The sequence below is a fragment of the Balaenoptera borealis genome, assembly GCF_965194805.1.
Source record: "Balaenoptera borealis genome assembly, chromosome: 2".
In the NCBI taxonomy this organism is placed as follows: domain Eukaryota; kingdom Metazoa; phylum Chordata; class Mammalia; order Artiodactyla; family Balaenopteridae; genus Balaenoptera; species Balaenoptera borealis.
The window spans coordinates 56272183-56296282 of NC_138867.1; the positions used below are offsets into that span (position 1 = coordinate 56272183).

The following is a 24100-nucleotide window of genomic DNA, read 5'->3' on the forward strand; positions in this document are numbered from 1 at the left end:
ATAGGAGGAACTTGTTAGTTCATTGTGAGATAAACATTTCCCTTGCCCTGATACTTGAGAGGAATCTGTCAGAGTGGACTTTGTAAATGATAGTGCCTCTTACACAATGTTCTTGATGTTAAAAAACTGTTCATAGATATTCCCTGTATAGTACTTTCTTATTCACCCTGTGGCAGAAGCTAAATATTGTTCTCAAAAGGGGGTTCTGTGGCTTAGCTCTAAAGCCATGGTGCAACATGTCCATTTCCTAGCCTTCCATGGGCTGCACTCGCTTCAGCATGCCTGATAAAGCTGATCTGCAAGTTCTTCAGAGGAAAGGCCAACAAAATTGCAGACCACAACTTATATGCTAGACTGTTCCAGGCCAGAAGCTCAATGGTAAATCTCTCTTGCCACTTAATGATCATTTTGGCACATGGATAATAAAAGTTAATGCAAGATGAAAGCTAATGCAACTTTTCAAGAAGTCCTTATGACATCTCTGGCAGTGCCAGATCTCAAAGGTGTGGGGAACCAGACGCTTCCACCTCTTACCTGCACATCACCTTGATCTGGTCTGGAGCCCAACTTCATGTGGCACTACATCCTGTTCATCATCCTCTCACAGGATATACTAGTTCAGTTCATTTTTACTGTTCATTTTCTTTTTAACTTCATCTCTCAAAGATCAATTTCAACGATACATTTCAGCTAAAATAACACCCATGAATCTTTGCGAGTCCAAGTTTTCTGGACTTTTCCTGAGAGAAGGAGTTTTCATCAACACATAGAACTTTTGAAAAATTTCTGCAAACATTTGTGAGCACAGGACAAGATGGAAGGAAGTTCTGATCAGCCTATGATTGAAGGCATTAGAAGGATAGGCATCTCTGGGAAGTAAGGAGCTGTAAATCTTCAGCAGAACTCCATAGCACACCTCCCTCTCCCCTTAGTTCAGAGAAATTGATGCTAGAGGTAAGGGTGGACCAGCAGGCGTGTGGTAGAAAATGGTCAACCATCAGCTCTCCCTCATGCCACTGAATGTGGAGTTGGGACGTGACACACAGGAGCACACTGATACATAGCATTGCCACCATATGGATACAATAGGTGAACAATACCCTCAAGAGCACAGATAATAAAATGTTGTAAAACAATTAGGAAGTGATGAGTTTTGAATGTATATCTGATGGTAAGTTTATATGATTTAACTTGTAATGATACCTGTAATTATAATTTGTATGATTTTCAGTTAGTATCATTTACTTTTTAATAATAGCTGTGTAAAACAACCAAGTTGTAAAATACCAGAAAACATAGCCAGTGGATTTCTGTGTCAGCTCCAGCACACCCCTCGCAGTAGGAAGGGACTGATCTTAAATTTAAGGGTACTTTGGGCGATGCATCAGGTGCCTACATACACCAATTGGCTGTGGACCTCAGGTTCAGCTGCTGCTTGGAAGGATGGTTGCTAAGAAAAGCAGAAGGATCCCCATAGCAGGTTCCTAACAATATCAGTTAGGTAGACTGAACTGTGTCCTGGCTAATTTAGGGCTACAATACAATATGTTTACAATAACATGGAAAACAAATTGGAGCAATGACTATTTTTATTCAGGAGTTCTGCCTTATTTCGTCACAAAACAATGATCCCCTAGTCTAGAAAAATAGAAATTTTTAGATTATTAAAATTTTTATAATTATTTTTTTTAAATTAAAAGCTTTAAAATGTTCAAAAACATGTAGGTAACTCCCTCTATCCCCCACAATTTCAGGCAGAATCCATATGTGTTCTCAGTGATAAGCCACCCAGTCTGCCTGCTGCAGAAATTTCACAGCCAATCTCTGGGCCCATGAAAAGTTTTAGTAATTAAAACAAAGGGGATATTTCCGGAGGGTTAGAGCAAACATCTTCCATGTAGAAAAATTGACTATAGGAAACAAAACAAAAAAATCAAATTATTTTCTCAGTGAAATTTGATAAAACATTGCATTATGTGAAAAGGAAATAATTTGAGATCAGGTCTAACTGCTATCAGATGAAAAACACTATTAGCAAAGTATAAAATGGAGGGCTGTCAGTAGAAAACAGATTGGATGCAACAGAAACTTATACTAGTGAATTAGAGGAATAATTCAAGGTATCCTCTCAGAAATACAGAGAAAGAGAGAAAAGAGATGATCAAGGTAAGTGAAAAGAGAGAAGACCTAGTGACTAGACTGAGGAGATCTAATACATTTATACAGTTGACCCTTGAACAGCATGGGTTTGAACTGTGTGGGTTCACTTATAAGTGGATTTTTTTTTCAATAGTAAATACTACAGTACTACACAGACCATGGTTGGTTGAATTCGAGGATGTGGAATCATGCATACTAGAAGAATCACCTATATAGAGGGCTGACTATAGGTTATATGAGGATTTTCCACTGCATGAAGGGTTGGCACTCCTAACCCCCACCTTGTTCAAGGGTCAACTGTACTAGGAATTTCAGGAGAGCAGGGCAGGCAGAGAAGTACTAATGAAAGAATTGCTAGAAGGAAATTTCCTTGTGTTGAATAAGGATTGAGCCTACACATATAAAGGACCCACTGAGTAGCATAAAATAATTACGAGCCTCAAACTGCTGGTAGTTCTTTTTAAGACTCGAGAAGAAAAAAAAAAAAAAAACATTTTACAAGTAGCCAAACAAAAACGACAGACTATGCTAATAAAATATTTTTTAAAATAAGGTTAATAATGACTTTCCTTCTACCACTTAATGACAGAAAACAGTGGAAGAATATCTACAGTGTTTGAGGCAAAAGGATTGTGACATAATAGCCATATGACCACCAAATGATTGTTCATGTTTGAAGGCAAGAGAAATTCAAGACAAATAATGCCCAAGAGTGACCACTGTTTACCTTTTCTGAAAAAAAATTACTCAAAAAACCCTCTAGCCAAATGAAAAGAAAATCAAGAGAAAGAACACTACATGGAAAATTGTCTTTAAAAAATGGTAGACAACGGTGACAGCAATAAAAACACTATTATTCAAATTGTTGTTAACACATCTCTGAAAAATAATGAAAATGACAAAATAATTATTGAATAAGGAACATATGTAATGTAAAGGTAAATTAAGATGAAAAAGAACAATATGGATGTAAAAGTTGAAATTGTTCCAATAATCCTGAGAGTTGGGGGAGGGAATGGATAACTGAACAAGTGTGTATTTATATATGAGTAAGGATGCTTATTGATGTATTCCTTTTAATGGTAAATATTGTAATTCATCTGAATGAACAATAATTTGTTGAATAAAAGTATAGTATAGATCAGAAGGAAACCATCAGCAATTAAAAAGTTATATAATCTGATATCACTTATATGTGGAATCTACCCAAACTCATATAAAAGGAAAGCAGATTGGAAGTTTCCAGGGATGAGCAGTTGGGGGAAATGGGTGAAGGTGGTCAAAGGGTACAAATTCCCAATTATAAGATGAGTAAGTTCTGGGGATATAATGTACAGCACGGTGACTATAGTTAACGATACCATATTGTATACTAAGAAAGTAGATCTTACAAGTTCTTACCACAAGGGGAAAAAATAGGTAAGTGTGTGAGGTAATGGGTGTGTTAACTGACCTAATTGTGGTAATGGTTTTGCTATACATACATCAAACTATCTCGTTGTACACCTTAAATTTATACAATGTGTCGCTTATGCCTCAATAAAGCTGGAGAAAAATCTTTAAAACTGAAGTTTATCCTTCTGAATTGCTTAATGTTCCATTTAAAATTAATAATAAGTCAAGAAATAATATATCAGCAGTTTGATTTAGCAGTTACTTCAGGTATCTTTTGTAGATGTTTCAGTTTTATTAAAGTCCATTATTAGTCTCAGCCAGTTTACTCCAGACTATGGCAACTCTGAAACCATCACAGAATCTAAAGGTCACTGTTGAAAGTTTTGATCTTCTTGCCTTACATATTTCTTGTATCTTCTGCTGGGGAAAAAAATCACATGGTGAATTTTAGCTTAAAAGTCTATTTAAAAGGCTTAAAAATAATAAAATGAAATATGCTATTTATATACTCAAGGCAAATTTGCTTCAAAGAAATATGATTTCATAAGAACCTTCATTAACGCTTAAAACACCTTTGAGAAATGACATTCCCATATGATAGATGGAACAATTGGGTTCTAGGGGGTTAAGCAAGCATCCCTATGGTGGCTTGTAAAGATGTACAAAATAATATCTGATCACAATAATGATGATAATAATAACTACCACTCATGTTATTGAGTGTTGACTATGTACTGAGTACTATCTATGTGCTTTACATACATTATTTGGTTAATTTTTACTGCTCTGAGTGTACAGATGAGGAAGCCGAAGTTTAACAAAGTTATGTAACGTGCTGAGTCATGCAGCTAATTTGAGGTGGAGCTGGGGCTCAAACTCAGGTCTGCCTAATGCCAGAACCCTTGCTTAGACACATACACTGTACCGCCTCCAATGACACAAGATGTCCCTAGCCTTGTCACATCTTAGGGAACAGGGACCAACACAATCTTGAATTTAGAGATACGGATTCAGTGACAACCACAAATGGAGATTCTTGGTGCATCCCCTGTAGAATGCCATTCTTCCTTTCATCTGCTACATTCCATCTATCCAAGCATGTCCCAGTGACCCTGATTCCTCCAACCAGGCCTCTCTTACCTCCCAGCTCTCACTGAATTCACCTCTCACTGATCTTTCAGTGCATTTACTTTCTAACACTCTCATTTGAACTTCTCTCTTTCATATCACTTAGAAAGAATCTGAAAACAAGAGAAAAGCCACCCACAAGTGGCTTTAATGAATAAAGTGGCTTTAATGAAGTCTGGAGGTAGGGAGTTGGTGGAAGTTTGGAAAGACAACAGTGCCATCCATGACCAAGTTTCCCTTCATGCTTTGCTCTGCATATGGGTTTTCTGGCCTCATGTTTGTTGCTTCATGGTCACAAGATAACTGCCCTACTCTAGCCATCACATTCACATTCAAGGCAAGAAGGAGATGAAGGGGCAGTGCTAATGAGACCTCTCCTCACAGCTGTCTCTTTTATAAGGAAAGAAAATTTTCCCAAATGCCTCCAGCAGACCTTATGCCTCTTTGGCCAGGATTGGGCTATGTGGCCACTCCTAGCTTCCAGGAAAGCAAGTCCAGGAAAGCAAGTACCTCACTTCTCCATCTACTGTGCAAGGGGGGCAAGGAGAAGGTACTGAAATGGCTGCTGGGTGAGCCAGTCAATGGTGCCTGCCACTGTGGCTTTGTAGTTTCTTTCAGCTCTTTTTCTTTAATGCTTTGTCACTCCAAAAGGACCATAAGATTCTTGAGGGCAGAGTTTTTAAAATTAGTTCTTTTTTCACTGTGTCCCCTCCCCACTCTCACCATTATCTTGCAAAGTTCTGGGGCAAACTGTTGGTATTATATAAATACCTGTAAAATTGAATTTATTAAGTATAAAATGCATACCTAGAAATACAAGGAGTATTCTTTTTTAAATTTCATAGAATCTAGATCAAGACGCACAAAAGAGAAAGAAAACCTTTGAGCAATTCTGTGAAGATTTGATTGTATTTCATCGTTGTGGAAAAAAAAATGCAATGCTCAGAGCAGAAGGGAGGTAGCTGAACCTAATGCTTTCTGTTTTGGCCCCTTTCCTGACCATTTCTGTGCAGGCCAACCCCCTTACAGAGGCTGAGCAGGAAACAGCACAGGAAGTCAAGCTTATATTTGCTTTTTGTTGGCAGGATGGATGAAAGTTCTGCTGGGGTGGAAATTTGAAACTATTGGTTAAAGTTGACTCTGTTACTCTTCTGTCCTGCAACAGGCACAACGGGAGCCGAGCAAGACAAGGCTCAGTGTTCCTGAAGCTTTTCTGAGCCTCTCAACCCACCCTTATTCACTGCTCTTTTTATGTACCCATGACACTTCCTTGCCTTCTCTTTCCGATCATCTGCACTACCTCCCTAGCCAGCCTGCTCTCCCAAATGGTCTTTGGGAAGAAAAAGTGCATTTTGGAGTCTAAAGTTCAGAGAACAGAAGGAGGTGCTGGGCTGAGAGGAAGCCTGAATTTTAGCCAAGGTCATCACTTAAGTTAGAAGTAGTTCCAACTTACAGCAATATTCTCAGATGGAACAATACATCTGATGACATCTGCAGTATCCAGCTTATCAAATGGCTTCTAGGATGGCTCCAGTGGGTCTTGACCCCTGGTATTCGTGTTTCTATGTAGTCCCTTCCCCATTGAATAGAGCTGACCTATATAACCAAGAGAACGCCTGTGCTGAGGGAAGCCTGCTGGATGTCATGAGAATACTCAAGCAGTCCTACCAAGAGGTCCACGTGGTAAAGAACTAAAGGCCTCCTGCCAAAAGTCAACATCAACTTGCCAGCCATGTGAATGTATCATCTGAGAAACAGAGCCTCAAGCCCCAGTCACACCTTCAGATGACACAGTCCTGGCAGCTATTTTGACTGCAACTTCATGGGCATCCTCAAACCTGAGCCACTCTGCTGAACTGCCCCCAAATTTCTGACCCTACTGCAACTGTGTGACATAATAAATGTTTATTGTTTTTGGAAGCCACTAATTTTAAGACTAATATATTCGTTCTCTCAGTATTTTACTCTTATTTGGTTCACGTAACCACCCTATATAAGAGAAGGAAGAACAGGTATAACAATCTCCATTTCACAGATGAGAGGGCACAGGCTCAGCAAGATGGAGCAGTGTGTCCAGTCTCACATTGCTGATACACGTTGGGGCCTGGCCAAGGACCCTGATCGTCCGATGTCTAGTGTGGGATATTTCCTACCTCAGCCCTCTGCTATACCAGTGGGGTTTCAGGAAAGTGACAAGAGAGTCCTCATTTCATTCCCTGTCCCAGAGTAATGCATCATAGCAGAACTACTAGCCTGAGTTGTAATCAAGTTGACACCAGCTTAGATCTCCAACCTCTCACTGGGATCAAAGATAGTCACCTTACTGCCATGGGCTTCCCAAGCTCAGGAGCCTTGCTACCTGTGCTGGGTGAGGTACATGAGGAAATGCACATGGTCTCTCCAAATTTAATTTCTTTTCCTCCTCCCTTTTTAGGCCTCAGTCTTCCTCTGGCCATCTTTGTTTCTCTCCAAAGAAGGTTTTGAAGTTATGATGGGAAGATCTTGACTGTAGACGCTTGGTCTCAGCTCACAGTTATATTAGTGGCATGTCATTCTCACAAGAGTCAAGAGCTTCCCAACTATCTGGAGTGAAGTTTTGGGTAGAGAAGTAACCCCCATGCCTTCCATGACTTCGCCTTCCATATTCTCCCCATCATACCTTCTTTCCAATACCACCTCCATTTCCAGAAGATCCCTGGTTCCAGGATGCAGGAAATAGCACTTGGCCACTGAGTCAGGCCCACAATTTAGAAATCCCTGGTTAGAGGGCAGCTCTCAAGGCTTCAGATGTAGAACATGTTTTCCCAACACAGACCACAACAAAGAGAGAAGGAGCATGGAAATATGAGCTTTAAGCAATCCCTGTCTGCAGGAAAATAAAACAGAAATTTGGGCATATGGGTGTGAGCAAACCATTTCAGCTAAAATTTTCCTTCCTGCAGTTGAGTTCTCCCATCATGGCTGGGAAGGTCCAGCCAAAGTCTCTGGGCTACCCCAGATCACATGCCCCATGGGTCCACTTGTCCAACAGGAAGGCTTGGCTCCGTGTTTACAAACACAGATAGGGAGCAGATGTCTAGGGTCACATGGGACTTCTGTTTTCTAAAACACATTGCTTTTGTATAATTATAGGCTCTCATGGTTGGAAATGTTCTTGGAAGTAATATAGCTCAACCATTGCATTTTATAGGCTAAGAGATGAAGGGTGAAAGGATAATGAGAGGCACCTGGGGTTAACCATGGTCAGGACTGCAGCTCTATGTCTTGCACTCCTTCATCACACATTGCTCAGCCTCACCCATAACCTACTCACCTTGCTAAGAGATAATTCAGAAGAGTTCTTCTTCTGCCATCCCTGTACCTGAAGCTCACAGTTTAGGAATTGACTATATCACGGGTTTGGGAGTAACCTACCCTTGGGACCTCCTCAATGGGAATCAGCTATGGCCTTCACGTAACACATATACTACAAACTTTCACTTAACCTCTCTGTGACTCAGTTTCTTCATCTACAAAATGGGTACAAGAATAATATTTGTTTCGTAGGATGTTGGGAGAATTAAATGAGGGAAAAAAACTACGTAAAGAACTTCGCTCAGTGCCTGGCATGCAGAAAACTCCCAATAAATGTTAGCCAGCAGAAAGAAACAATCACAGAAACAAGACATCTCTATGGAGTAGTAAAGACTCACCATGGAGGAAGTGGGTTCCTTCAGTCAGAAGTGGAGCACTTATCAAAAGTTGTTCTGGCCACACAATATTACAAAAAGGCCAGATCAGGCCAAGGGGGGGAAATAGAGGTCACGGTAAGGGGAGGATCTGGGGAAGCAGCCAGCATATGGGAGAAGGGATGTAGACACAATGAAAGGGTGGGGGTGGGGGGGAGAAAGGGAGAGCCAGGTCCAGTTATCTCTCCCGTGCAGCTGAGAAAAGCCTTTATCCTCCTAACCATTCTGAGAAGGTGGCGCTAGGTCAGATGTCCGAGAAACCAGGAAGGGATGAAGGAAACACACAAGAGCGACGGCAGTGAAATCTGGGCTTCCCGCCTCTTACCAGGCTCTCGGTAAAGCAGGCCTAGGGTTGAGTACACCCTCAGGTGCTCAGGCCCTGGGATTCCCCCACTCACTTCTCCCTGGGCCTTAGCATTCACCACACCCCCTTCCACAAGGCTGCTGGATGACCCCCAGGTGCAGCTGTGGCTCGGCCTGGGAGGACGCAGAGACCCATTCTTCCTCACCCCTCCCGTGAGTCACACTCCAGGCTTGCCCACTTCCACTCACTTCAGTAGCATCTTCTTCCAGGAGGACAGAGGAGCAAGCAAGCCTGAACGTATGGCTTATTTGTTGGAAAGCCCTAGGGGTATTTGTGGGTAGTGACCAGATCTTAGCACCAACTTGCTAAGAAACTTTGGGTAGGTAACTTAGCTGCAGATGCCACATCCATAAAATGAAGTCAATTGGAATCTCCCCTGCTGTTATCCCAGGGAGGGGGTATGGATTAGTGAACTGTTAAAAGAAATTGCCTCGGGGTGACAGGTGTCAGCTAATTGCAAGCCATCCTGATTCATCTGATGAATCTCTCTGATGGACAAAAGAAGAAAAAGAGAGGAGAAAGAGACAAAGAGGTGGATGGGAGGAGAAAGGGGAGAGAGAAAGAGGGAGAGAGACAGAGGGAAATTTTTTAAAGGCTAGGGTAATTCCACATATAAGCAGGCTTCATTCCCACTCTCAAGCCTCAGGAGAAAGAAGACATTGGCTTTCTCTTCCCAAGAAAGCTTTCCAAAGAGTGAGGGGCTCCTGAGGGACTTTAGAGGGAAAGGTGATTTGATTCTGCCCAAGGTGAATTCTGCACATTCTTGCTCTCAAGATAATTCCCCTATCTGGCTTTGTAACTATTTTTAGGGTTGCCCTGAAGAGTTTAGGGTATGTGAGTCTATTTATTTGCTTGGAGGACCAATCAGCTCAGTGGAATAGGTAAGCCTGTAGGATGGTGCGGTTTGCCTGAAAGAAATGATGCTTCCTTAGAATTTCCTTATGCTCTCCAATGTTCTATATAAGTGGTTCTCAAAGTGTGATTCCCTGGGAACTTGTAAGAAAGTAAAATTCTTGGACCCTACTGAGACCTACCAAATCAGGAATTCAGCAATTTATAACAAGCCACCTGCGTGATCCTGATGCTTGGCAAAATTTGAGAATCACTGCTCCACACCACTGCTCCTTAAATGTTAATGTACACACAAAGCACTTAAGATTGTGTTAATCTTCAGGATTTGATTTAGCAAGTCTTGGTACTCCACACATCTACTGAGCTCCAGGTGTTGCTTATGTTCTGGTCTCCAGACCACACTTTGAGTAGCAAAGCTCCACATCAGTGATTCACATAAGAATTCACATGAGAATCAACTGAGGGGATTTTTTAGACTATCAATGCTTGAGCCCCACCCCCAGATATGCTAATTCAAGTGGTTTAAAGTTGTATCCCAGCCCCGGCATTTTTTATAAACCTCCCCAGGTTCCTCTCACCAGGGTGAAAACTGCTGCTTACACTTTCGACTTTATTGCATTCAGTTAAAAATACTTTGATTCCTGTTTGTGTAATACTCACTGAGGAGCACAGGCAGACCTCCGAGATATTGTGGGTTCAGTTCCAGACCACTACAATAAAGCAAATAATGAAATAAAGTGAGTCACACGAATTTTTTGGTTTTCCAGTGCATGTAAAGGTTATGTTTATATGATACTGTAGTCTATTAAGTGTAAAATAGCATCATGTTTAAGAAAACAGCTTACATACATTAATTTAAAAACACTTTATTGCTCAAAGGAAACCAGCAAAAAAACAAAAAGACAACTTACAGAACGGAAGAAAATAAATGATATGATTGATAAGGGGTTAAGATCCAAAATATATAAACAGCTCATACCTGTCAACATCAAAAAAACAAACAACCCAATTAAAACATGGGCAGAAGAACTAAATAGACATTTTTCTAAAGAAGACATACAGATGGCCAAGTACATGAAAAGATGCCCAACATCATTAATCATCAGAGAAATGCAAATTAAACTACAATGAGATATCACCTCACACCTGTCAGAATGGCTATCATCAAAAAGACCAGAAATAACAAATGTTGGTGAGGATGCAGAGAAAAGGGAACCCTCGTACACTGTTGATGGGAATGTAAATTGGTGCAGCCACTGTGGAAAACAATATGGAGGTTTCTCAAAAAGCTAAAAATAGGACTTTTGTATGATCCAGCAATTTCACTGCTGGGTATTTACCCAAAAAACACTAATTTGAAAAGATACCTGCACCCCAATGTTCATAGCAGCATTATTTACAATTGCCAAGATTTGGAAACAACCTAAGCGTCCATCACCAGATGAATGGATAAAGAAGATGTGGTGTGTGTGTATACACACACACACACACACACACACACACACACACAATGGAATACTACTCAGTCATAAAAAAGAATGAAAATTTGCAACAACACTTGGAGGGTATTATGCTAAGTGAAATAAGTCAGAGAAAAACAAATACTGTATGATATCATGTATATGTGGAATCTAAAAAAATAAAACAAACTAGTGAATATAACAAAAGAGAAACAGGCTCACAGATATAGAGAACAAACTGGTGGCTCAGTGGGGAAAGTGTGGGGGGGAGGAGCAAGATAGGGGTAGGGAATCAAGAGGTACTATCTACTATGTATTAAATAAATAAGCTACAAGGACAACACAGGGAATATAGCCAATATTTTATAATAACTATAAATGGAATATAACCTTTAAAAATTGTAAATCACTATACTGTATACCTAAAACTTATATAACATTGAAAATCAACTATACCTCAACAACAAAAAAAGTTTATTGCTAAAAAATGCTAACCATCACCTGAGCCTTCAGCAAGTTGTAATCTTTTTGCAGTAATATCAAGGATCACAAATATAATAATAATGAAAAAGTATGAACTATTGTGAGAATTACCAAAATGTTACACAGACACATGAAGTGAGCAAATGCTGTTGGAAAAATGGTGCCAATAGACTTGCTCAATGCAACGTTGCCACAAACTTTCAATTTGTAAAAAATACAATATTTGCAAAGTGCAATAAAACTTAAATGCAATAAAACAGGGTATGCCTGTATATGCATCTTAAGCACCCGATCATTGTAAATGTATATCAATGAGGTCATTGGTCTAGTGATATAAGGGCAGAGAGAACTTGAGGCATTAAGAAGGGAGGAAAGACTCTAGAAGAACTAGAGGCAGGAAGCTGGAAGTGCTGATGCCTGACTGTGTTTGTTACAAGACTTTGGAGTTGCCTAGTGTTTCTTTGATGATCAAAGGGAATTTTTCAATTGTAAGAGGTGTCAGGAAACATTGTGAAAGGCTGAAATGGGCAACAAAGGTTACTGGGTGCCTAGGATAGCCCCTTGGGTTATCTTTGTCTTTCAAATGAAACCACAGCTCCGTAAGTTGTAGAATATTGATAGAATGTAATAGAAACCATTTTTTCATAGAAATGCAAATTATGTGGAGATGTACTCAAGTTTTGTCCTATAGATATAGACCAATTTTATATCCATCTATAATTTCATTACAGCATTCCCGATGGCCTATGTATGTATGTGGGTTTTTAATTAACCTTTGAAACAGTTGTGCCATTTTACCAGTTCCTTAATTAATTGGTGTGTTAAATAAAATCTTTGACATGTTGATTTTATTTTGTATCTGTAGAGGGTTATGGCTTTGCCACTGGGGAAAAAATAGCCTTTAGCAAAGGGAATGAACTTCACTGCATAGTTGTGATAGGCTGAATAACAGCTCCCAGAGATGTCCACTCCCTAATCCTGAAGACCTCTGAATATGTTACCTTCCCCGGTAAAAGGGATTTTACAGATGTGATTAAATTAAGAATCTTGAGATGGAAAGATTATCCTGGATTATTTGGTGGGGAGGGCAATGTAGTCACAATAGTCCTTATAAGAGAGAGACAGAAGAATCACGTCAGAGAGGATATATGATGATAAAAACAGAGTTTCAAGTGATGAGCGATAGAGACCACAAGCCAAAGAAGCAGGGTATCTCTAGAGACTGGAAAAGGCAAGGAAGTGGATTCTTCCCTAGAGCTTCTTGGAGGAATGCAGCTCCACCTTGATTGCAGCCCTTACAACATGTTTTGGACTTTTGACCTCTAAATCTGCAAGATAATACATTAGTATTTTTATAATTTTTTATAGCAGCAATGGGAAACTAATATAGTAGTGATCAGAAGGCTACTTCCAGTTCCCTTTAAAGGCCACGAGTCACATGGGAGTGTTTGCTGTTTGCTTTGACAAGCAATGATGCCTCATGCTGTGCTCCTGCCTCTGGCTCTCCATGGTTGAAAGGAGAAGGTTTGACTTACACTCCCTCTAACCTTCCCTCCAGTTTGGTGTTCCAGCTTCCCTGGCTGAACCAGTAAATGCCACCCCACTTCTAATGACCTTTGAGTCAATTACCTCTTCTTTCGCCTCTCACTCAGGCTTACCAAAAATGATACTACTGAAGTTTAAATCCTCAGTTCTTGGGGGCTCTCAGAAGCATTCCTCAGCCTCATCTCACCGCTCTGTAACTTACTCTTATTCTTGTCAATCTTCACTGAGAATACTGAGGACCATGGCATGGGTGACTCACTGAGGGCCAGCAAGTAAGTGGCTGGGCCTCCCTCATCCTCCCAAGGGGCTCAGCAGCTCTGGCCTGACTCCTTCTCTAACGAGGTACTCTCAACATGCCCTTCACACTGCAAAGTGATGAGCTGCAAAAATGCCTCCTGATCCCTGAACTTGGTCTTCTTGTTCTCTTATCCCAAATCCTGGTCTTTCTCTTACTCTTCTAAACATGCTTTGAACTTTAGAATTCTTCCTCAGTTACAAAAGCAGCTATGGAAGCCCCTACCTGCTGTATCAAATGCTGAACCAAGAGAACAGCAAAGAGACGCACTCCTTGACCCTTGGGTGTTCATGAGTTAAGACATGGACAAGATAGCCACTTAACCTAAACCGGAGATGGTGAATAGACAAGGAAGAATTTACCCATTTAGGTCAAGGGTAAGTGCACAAAGGGGGAGGAGTGACTGGGGTGGGGAGGGAGGTGGGGAGGGCCCATGAGGTCCAAGCCCAGGCAGGAGGAAGTGAGAAGTCACTACATTCCAGCGGTCAGTGCTGGGAAGAGCTTTCATGGGTTTCATGGACGTCAATGAACCTCTTTGCAGGGGGTAATGCGTAAAAGAAGCTCTTCTCCAGATACCTGCAGTTCAATAGGTCCCCAGGGAGAACAGCCTTTAGGGGGGCACTGGTCTGAAAAGCTTCAGAGTAGAGTGAGTCAGCAGACACTATTCACTCCTAATAAGAGCCCTGCAGACAGACCTCTCCAGGAGAAACAAAATCAAGTTCCAGCCCTATCAGCTATTATCGTTGATTTTCAGCCAATTGCACCTAGAGTGAGCTGGAAAAGCTACCAGTTAGCTGTTGTGATGTAGCAGCACTCAGGAAAACAACCCGGAGCTCCCATCTTAACTTGTCATTTTCCCCTGCCAGGCAAGTGTAGAGGCAGGGCTGCATGAATCCCCACCGTCCCAAGCCTATGAAATAGGCACCCCCATCACAAGGAAATAGCAGGGCTGAGCCAGGGCCTGAGCTATTTCATCAGGAGAAATCTCCAGACTATTCTCTTTCCTATGTTCTAAGAAACAGACCTAGGAGGGGGGCGATTTCTACACCTTGAAGACTTAGAGAGGAAGGCTAATGACAAAATATTTGTAGAAAACACCTATTTTTAATAGATACATTAACCAGGAAGCATCATATTCTCTCTCTCCCTCTCTCTCTCTCTCTTTCTCCTTTTAGGGGAATGAGGAACTAGGATGTGGTTCCTGGTTGGTGTGGATAGAAAGCCTCTCAAAATCTCCCTTGATAGGGATTTGTTTGTCCTACCTGCTTTTTAAAAAAGTATTATTATTTTCTTATCAAAGTAATACATGAATATAAGTTTTAAAGTGAAATGATAATGGATGAGATTTATTGAAGACTTCCGATAGGCCAGACACCATATTAGGTCTTTTACAAGGATTATCTCATTTAATTCTCAACACACCCCATGACTATGTCATCCCCATTGTACTGATGTTAAAACTGAGGTTGGTGTATCATCAGTAACTTTCCCAAGGTCATGATGCTACTAAGTAGTGGCATTAAAATTTGAACTCTGACAGTTTTTCTCTAGAATCAACACATTTAACATTATGGTATTCTGCTTCAAGAAGGTTTATAATAGAAGTTTAGAGTCTTCAAAACTAAAAGCACCAGATTCCTAAAACACACACACACACACACACACACACACACACACACACACACACACACACACGCAACTCTCACTGTCCCACTCCTGAGAGGCATCTACTTTTAACTCTCTGCGGTGTATCTTTGGGTATACCCAAAACTACCACTGTAGTTCTAAATAATATTCATATACTTACATCTCTTGGTTTATAATTTTGCTATAATCTATTTAATTCTTATTATGGCAGATGAGCATTTTAGCTCTTTTATATTTTCAATATAATTATAATTATAGTTTTTGGTTAAATCCATATTCAGTGTTATATTTTTGACTACTGTTCACTTCTAAGCCAAGTAATGTACACTATTTACATTCCTTATGTTGTATAACTTTGTTTTTCCTGTAGTTAATTATTACCTAATTTTTTATTTGCTTAGGGTTTTTTTTTTTAATCAATGGCAAAAATCTTTCCATATCTTCCTATAGCTATGTACCATGGCTTTTAATACAATTTTTCTGATCTTCAAGCCCATCAGACGACTAAGTTTCGACATCTCTCTGGAGGCATTTTTCCCAGCATCCTCTTTTCTCCTTTTCCCCTTTGGGCTGGTGTTCTGTATTCTTGCCACACAGCTGTGGTTCGGGAACTTCCCTTTACCATCATCCAGGGAATTCCCTTTACCTGTTTCCTGCATGGATCTCCTGTTTCCTAAAACCCCCGTCTTCCTCTTTATTAGTTTATACCCTGTTATGGTCAGTATATCCTTCCATAGTTTCCTGAAAAAGTGGCAGCATAGTCCAAATAACTTTTATGTAGCTTTTAATCACCCCCTTCATCTTTTTCAGTCTCCCCCACCCAATCTCTTCCCATATTTTGCAATATTTGGTGTCTCCAATTTTGATGCCTTTCCAGAGTCCTGCAGGTAAATTGGCTAAATTTAGTTCTTCCTTTATAGACCCTGAGTTTTGACCTTGAACTGTTTTGTTAAGTCATTTACCAAACTTCCATCTGATTTTATCTCCATATCTCATGTTTCAGGGTTTCATTTGGCTTCTAGTATCATGGAAGGCAGTGTTGCTGTTTCCTGTGATTCTTGTTATTAAGGGGATGGGTTTTAAGAAGGGAATGGGCTATTGTTATCCTGCTCTTGTTAAGCCCCATGTCTCTTCATCACTGGCTGTCTTACAGAGTTGGTATTGGGCAAGGTTGGATCATAAGATGATCAATGCTCTTGACTCAATAAATGTCCCACAAAGCCAGTTCGTTATTACCTCTGTGGTCAATTGATGTCTTAAAGGCCTAGGAATTGGGATAATTTTGTCAAGCCTAAAGGCTCAGGCTAGCTTTTGTCCACCTGCAAGTCCACTTTGATCCTGGTGGGATGCTGTTTTTCTTTCTTTCTTTCTTTCTTTCTTATTGTAGTATAATTGCTTTACAATGTTGTGTTAGTTTTTGCTGTAGAACAAAGTGAATCAGCTATATGTATACATATATCTCCTCCCTCTTGAGGGGATGTTGTTTTTCAGTCCTTGGATGGGTGGTAGACTAAGTGCCTAACAATCACTAGAGAAAGAAAGAGGCTTTCCAAGCCTCCCTTTCCCCATTTATAAAGTCATGATAATAACAGTATTATATTTAATAAAGTTAGTAAGGATTTAATGAGCTAATACATAAATGGTGTAGCATAGTACCTGACACAAAGTAAGTATTCAATAAACATTAGCTCTTATTATTAAATCTTTTTGCTCAAGTTTCTGACCCAGATGGAATTTTGCATAAAAGCAAAAGGATGGATAACACTGTCAAGTTTTAATTTTTTCTCATTTGGTCTCCACTTTAACCAACTACAAGCTTGTTTTTTCCCCTGTGAAAATAGAAATATCTTGATTTATAAACAAATAATCAAATCAGCCTTCTATAACTACTGCAGCCTGTGGGAACCTCTTGACCTTCTGTAGCATCTTTATCTACATTACTCACTTGGTACTTAATCGAACAACCAGAGGCCACTGAGGCCATGTGTTGGACTTCTGAACAAATTCTCTCCAAACACCTCCTTTCCCTTCCTGCTTGTGAGATCCTTAGGGATCTTAGAGAACTGGTTTTGTGTTTTTTTCTGAAAGTCTCCAGCACAAGTAGGTATCAAATTGTTTTATGATGAATAAGAATTGTCATTCTGAGGATATTCTCATCCAATACAAAAAAGAAAGTAAGAGCACCAGTCATTTCATTATGACCTCTTCTTTCTAGTAACACAGGCTGGACATTGGCTTTTGTCCTGCCCTGAGCACCAGAAGGCCCTTGGGGTCAGTTAGCACCAATTAAGCAGAGGCCCCTCATATCTGACGGAATCCACAGGAGAGTTACTTTTTCGGCTGCCTTACCCTACTTCAGACCCTCACACTTGACCACTGTTGTACTGCAAAAGCCTCAGGTTAGTGGATTCCCATCCTCCATGCCAGCAAGCCAGTCCCTGTCCCATGATGTTTCTAACAGCACCACTTGCACCAAGGCAATAAAAGCCTTTATTGGCCCAGACCTAAGCTTCTTCTAAACTAACCCTGAACCACCTCTACCACTTTTCCTCCCATGTCTCCCCTGCATGAACCCCCTGCTCCAGCCAGAATGGCCTATTTATTGCATCCTCTTCTCCCCTGAATACAGGACACTTGTATCTTGGTCTTGCCGAGATACACCCCATGACCTCCTCTCCTACATATGTATCAAGACTCCAGTAAAACCCTACGTCCTCCAGGAGGAATTCCTCCATTCTAATTCACAGAGATCTTCCCTCTCTCAATTTGCTGTAGTTACCATTCTATATTTATTATATGCTGCCTTCTATTGGCAGTTGTATTTTTATGTGCAGATATGTTATTTCCCCTTACTATAACTTTCAGGTGTTTGCTTTGTGCCACTTACTTTATAAATGTCTAATTAACTTAATTAATGTCTAAAATTAATTGCTAATTTTTATAGCAAACATATGAGGCAGGTCCTATTATTAGCCCCACATTAAATTAGGGAACTGGGACAGAAAGAGGTAAAGGAGGTTAGTAAGTGGTGGAGCCGGTAGACCCAATACCTTATGTACTTAGCCACTATGCTATGCCCTACACACAAGAGTCACTCAATAAATATTTGCTCATCAATTAATTGTTGATTTTCCCACCCATTCTCTGACCCAGGCCTGCCTACACTACCTTCTCAAAGAGAGCCCAGCTTGGGAAGATGACCAAAGGTCTTCATTACGTTGACCTCCCTGGGATAAAATATACCAAAAATAGCTGAAACTCTGTTATTTTGACTCCATGTTTCATCACTGTGGTTTGAGATTCCACTCTGAAATCCTTTGTTACCAGAACCCCCAGATATATGGCCTGTTGTAAAGTTGTTATTTTTGATATCAGAAAGTTTCTATTTGAAACATTGTCTATTTACATTCCTCAGCCCAAAATAGTATGAAGTGTCAGTATAATGTCTTCATGTTTCTAATAGAATGTGATAATGTTACATCAATAGTCACAAGTCCCAGTGAGGTAGTTTTGCCCTCTCTAGCTTTTGGGAAAGTGTATTATGATAATGAGTAAGGTCACATTTATGAAGTGATGCCAGTATATCTTTCCCCAATATGAGAAGGAAGATAGAATATGTATGGAATTAAGTTGTTGGCAACGCACAGGAATAAGTTGCCCTCATTAGAGCAGAAGTTCTCACAACTCCCTCATTACAATGTCATGAATCGGCCCACTCCTGGTTTTATCCTGGCCCCCAAAAGAAAATCACGTGTCCAAGGCCACTCCTGCGGGATTGCAGGACCCAGGACCCATTATATTACATGAATGCCTTCATCTTCTCCTATTGTTATTATTGAGATAAATTCCAGTTACAGTGAATAACATCAAGGACGATCTGCAGGAGGAAAAGTCATACAAATTCATCCTGATGGTGTGTGAAAGGGGACGAAGGAGGTTTGCTGTCAATCATTGTCACATCACAACTCTATTCGCCTGCTTTCTGCATGCTCGTGATTTTAGCAAAAAGCCAAGAAAAATGTAGAGGGTGGTGTATTTGTTACTGTCTGGTTTTAAAGCAAACGTATCAGAACTTGGTCATTTATATCAACGTGTTCTTAAAAGTAGTCACATTAGGAAGTTGGGTCCTCAATCTCCAAATCCTGCCACTGCTTACACATTTGCTTCTTCCTTTTTGGAATTGTCTTCAGGACAGGATATCATAATTTATCACCCAAAGTGGGGCACTTTGAGAGTGACAGTGGGTACTATTAATAATTAAGTTAACCAGGGAAAACTCAGTCTTGGGCAACTAGAATGGGTGATTACTTTGCTCTAGGGCCACATCAGAAAATCAGTTTTCATCATTTTTTGACCAAAATGTTCTTACTCGGCTGATATAGTAGAATATTATTTATAGTTTGTAAAATTACATAAATTAAAAACCACAAAACAATGGTTTAGGTTATTTAGAAATATGCATGTAGTAAAAGTGCATAAATAGACTGGATTGACACCAGATCATGACAGTGGTTGATCCTAGGGAGAAGGGAGGGAAATGGGACCAGGGAGGACAAAGGGGACTTCAACTTTGTTGGGGACACTTTTCTTAAATCTACAATGAACATGGTAAAGTTATTAACACTTACAAATTGTTCATAAATTTTGGCAATATTATCTCTTGAAGCTTTCTGTTATTTTTTCAAAATTAAGGGAAAAAAATTGAGGTTTTACTGAACATCTCTTGAGGAAGCTTAAAAGAAGGGATGAAACACACATCACAGGTACAACTTTTCAGAGATGCTCCGTATACACCTTCATCTGAAGTCCCACCTGCCAGCCTCCTCTCCCCTCTCCCTCTCTGTCCTGCTGCCTTCTAATATGCCAATTCTGTCCTTTTCCCTCCTTCCCACATGAAAGAGCCACCTGATCTATTCTCAATTTCTGCCTCAGTCTTTCTGGGGCAGAACGTGTGAAGATGTGGGCATTCATCCCAATCAGAATAACTTGGGAGCTGGTAACTGGCTTCCTTAGACAGAGCTTCTCAAACTTTAATGTACTAGGAGGCACTTGGGGATCTTGCTGAAAGGCAAATTCTGATTCAGTAAGACTAGGTGGGGCCTGAGATTCCTTTGGTCTACAGAGCTCCCTTGGTGCTACTGGCCCCTGGACCATACTTGGAGGAAAGAGAGCTTGGAAACTGAGTGAAGGAGGAGTAGAGGAAAGGACTGGTGGGAGCCTGCAATTACAGTTTAGTATTTTTCCCTGTGTTCCTTGTCACACACACACACACACACACACACACACACACACACACACACACACAATCTGCCACTCTGACCCCAGCAACACCCATTGTGGCCTCTCAATCTCTGATTTTTATCGCTTCCTTGAAACTTATTTTCTATACTTGCAAAGTAAATCTAAACATAATGTTGGGCTCTGTATCAAAGGGGGGGGGTGGGTGTTATCAGCAGAAGAACATTTACAGTAATAAACTCAGGTTGTCGGAGGCTAGATACTGTATGTTGATATTTATGACCCCGCTTCTAAAAAGAAAAGGTAAAAATAATTTGCTAAGTAGCATTTCCATTAGTATTTTTGTAACAATTAACTGCTATTCATTTATAGACTTGTTAAAATAATCTATAGTATTTGCCTCATCACTGTAGACTTTCTTGTTTTTAATGGCCTTAGTGCCTAGGACAAAGCCAGACCCAGAGACATGATTTACCAAGTGATTTAGGAATCCCCAGTAAACTTAATTCCTTTCCCATTCTCCTCATTTCTAACCCACTGAGCTGCTGTGACCTGAAACTTTTGGCCGTTTTTGTCTACAGGATGAAATTTAGAGGGTGACAGATTTCACCTCACCCTAGAAAAGCTCTTAAACAAAGACTGTTCTTTTACATATGCAGGAACCTATATATGGAAAGAATGCTTATACATTCATTCATTCCATGAATACTTAACATGGAATGGACACTCTGTTAAGTCCTTTAAAAATATTTAATACTCCTAATAATCCTAGAATATAGGTAATATTATGATCCCCATTTTACAGATGATAAAAACTAAGGCACAGAATTTAAGAAACTCACCCAGTGTCACATAGCTAGTGTCAGGCGTTGTTATTTCTAAAGCTCATATTCTTACCCACTTCAATGGAATAAATTGTATTTTAGTTTGGGTTCCCTCAAAATTAGAGCCTGAGGCAAGGGCTTGAATGCAGGCCATTTATTTGGGAGATGATTCCAGGTCACACAAAAAAGAGAAGGAGGTGGGGGTAGTGAGATTGGAAAGGAAGAGGAGCCAATATAAATGAGCATCATCCAAAGACCTCTGAGAATCTTGGCAAAAGGTCCCAGGATCATCCACCTAAAGGAAGGTAGGCTGCAGCATGGACCCAGGGCCACCTCCTCCCCCATTGATTGAAGGTCACCCCGAGGGCGACCACTCTACTTCTGGGCTGCACTTAAGCAGTAAGTGGGCTGAGAGAAGGTCATGAGCAGATGTGGAAATATGCGGGGGCACCAATCAGCTCAAAGCGAGTCTGGTTTGGGCCGCGGCTTAAATCAGAGGTGGGCCGAGCTGATGTGACGGGGCTCCAGCGTTATTTACAAGACTGCCTCTAGAAGCAGTGACATTCGGGGGTGAAGGACTGTGCCTGGGGAATGTTGCAGAGCATGTAGGCTAGATAATCCCTTCATATATGAAACTCTATAATTCTCTAAGTAAAAGTTCGTAGGAGCCATCACACTCTGGCAATAATAAAAATGCTATATCTTTAACATTATAATTATCAAGAGTGATGAGAAGTATAATTTAAGGGAATACTGTCAGTTGCAGCCAACTTCTTTTCATTCACATCAAGTACTATTTAGACATGACCCCCAAGTAGTAATAATTCCAATGGAGAAATAAGTCCTTTTGAAATATGTGTTAATGTACTCTGGCTTTGGTCAGTTGGAGGGGGAAATTTCCTGTAGACTCTCCTCCAGAGGCCATCATGACTAAGAACATGAGATTTCCAATCTTCTAATGATAATTCCAGGTCGGGAATATGTTTCACACAAGAATGTGCATATATGTTCTCTTGCTAAATCAACGCTCTCAGTTAACAATGGAGTTTTTGAAAACTGGAAGCTGACTTCCTGTGCTCAGTGCAATGCCATCCATCCTATCCATTTTGCTGAATTCCCAAGTAAGTACCAGAAGGACCCTTGGTGAAGACTCAGTTTTATCCACTGACTCACAGTTGTGGTTAAGGTTGAAGAAATTCTGAGTCTTCTGCCTCCAGGCCACTGGCCATTTCTAAGTTTAGAGGTTCTATTTGGTCAATTCAGGATGCTTTCTGAGGAATCACGTGTTAGGATTGTGGGGAGTAGGGGGTCAGCTCAGGTCACATCAAAGTGCAGCTCAGCCCAGCCCAGCCTAGGCAGCTGGTGAGGATTTGGCACCACGGGTGAAAGGATGGGATGGAGGTCAGCTTTGTTGGTTTGACCCCTCAGTGGACCTGTCATCTTGGTACAACTCCATGGCCACAGAGTGTAACCTCATTCCAAGCTGTGGTCTCCTTCACGCTTCCCTCCTGGCTCATCCAGGGAACAAAGGAGAGGCTGTGCATGAGTCTGTGCACATTCATCATTTCTACTGGGGTAAAACCTCAAAACTTTTGGATATTTTCCCAAAGGCCCACATCAACAGTCGGGAAACACATGAAGGCAATCAATGCCTAGAGAGAGTATTATTGTAGAATAAGGGCAACACCATTTTCTCTGTATTGTTTTCCTCTGTAAGTTTCCTCTGTAATATTGAGATCCTCAATATTCACTTTCCCTTTGCTTTATCTTTTGATCACTGGTGAGTTTTTCCCTTTAGTGATTTGATGATTATATTGTCTCCCTGCTCCTGACTGTCAACACACCCTTCCTTCTCAGGAAATGGAAAAGGAGAATGTAATTAGACTTTAACAGGGGACACGCAGATAGAATATAGAAGAATTATAGTCTCTTGGGGCAGCAAATTGTGTTGAAGGGCCCACTCTGGTACACTGGAGTTTTGCTTCCTGTGGGAAGGGTCACTGAGAAGAAAAAAGATAATTCTAGATTGCCACATGAGTCAGTCAAAAGAAAGGGCCATGATTGTAAGGACTCTGGCCATTGCAAAGGACAGAAACACAATTCAAATTAGCTTTGGCAAAAATGGGAATGTCTTTCTCACATCACTGAGAGATTCAAAGGGTCAAGCAACTTTTGAGTTCAAACGTATTCAAGGATTCAAAAGAGGTTGACAGGAGTTTTTTTCTTCATCTCTTGACTCTGCTTGCTTCTGATTGCCTTCCTTTTCAGATAGGCTCTCGCTCATGTAGTAAGATGGCTGTAGGAAGTTCCAAGCTCAAAATGTGCTTGTGGAGCCAGAGAAAGTGAGAGGCAAAGTCTTTCCTGAGAGCTCTGGGAAGTCTCAGGAAGCCCTCTTATTCAGCTGTGTATTAGTCAGCATAGGCTGGTTATGCTGTGGTAATAATTAATCCCAAATCTGAGGCTCAACACCCAAGTTTATTTCTTGTTCACATTACATGTCCCATGTAAGTCATTGGTCATCAGGGACCCAGGATGATGGATACTCCACCATTTTGTAGCTGCACAACCTGGGATTTAAGATTTCCTTTGCTGCAGCAATAAGAAGGGAAGGAACTAGAGAACTAGACATGAGTTTTCCGCTGCTTCAGCCCACAAGTAACCAACATCATGTCCTTTTCCTTTCTTTGGCCAGAACTAGCCCCATGGTCCTGCCTAACTTGCAAGGTGACTAGGAATGTGAGAGAGGATTTAGAATGTTCAACAAGTATCACTGTCTCTACTACATATGGCTTGGGTTATATGCCCATCTTTAGTTCAGGACTGCGGCCAGAGGACTAAATGCTTCCATTGCTGGACCTAAGCCACATGCCATCCCAGGGAATGGTGAGGAAGCTCAACACAAATCTCTGCAGAGATCCAGTAGCTCCAGGCCTAGTCAAGGGCTGACACTCCACCTGGAGCAGCTCTTAGCAATCAGATGT

General features: G+C 40.8%; 1 long non-coding RNA gene across 1 annotated transcript in view; it reads right to left on the reverse strand.

The window, feature by feature from the left end:
- Positions 1-6374: 6374 nt before the first annotated feature.
- The window catches only part of LOC309619413, an 80129-nt gene continuing 62403 nt past the window's right edge, over positions 6375-24100 (reverse strand). Inside the window, exon 4 of the long non-coding RNA XR_014238936.1 lies at positions 6375-10337. This is a non-coding gene — a long non-coding RNA (uncharacterized lncRNA). The remainder of the gene's footprint in view (positions 10338-24100) is intronic.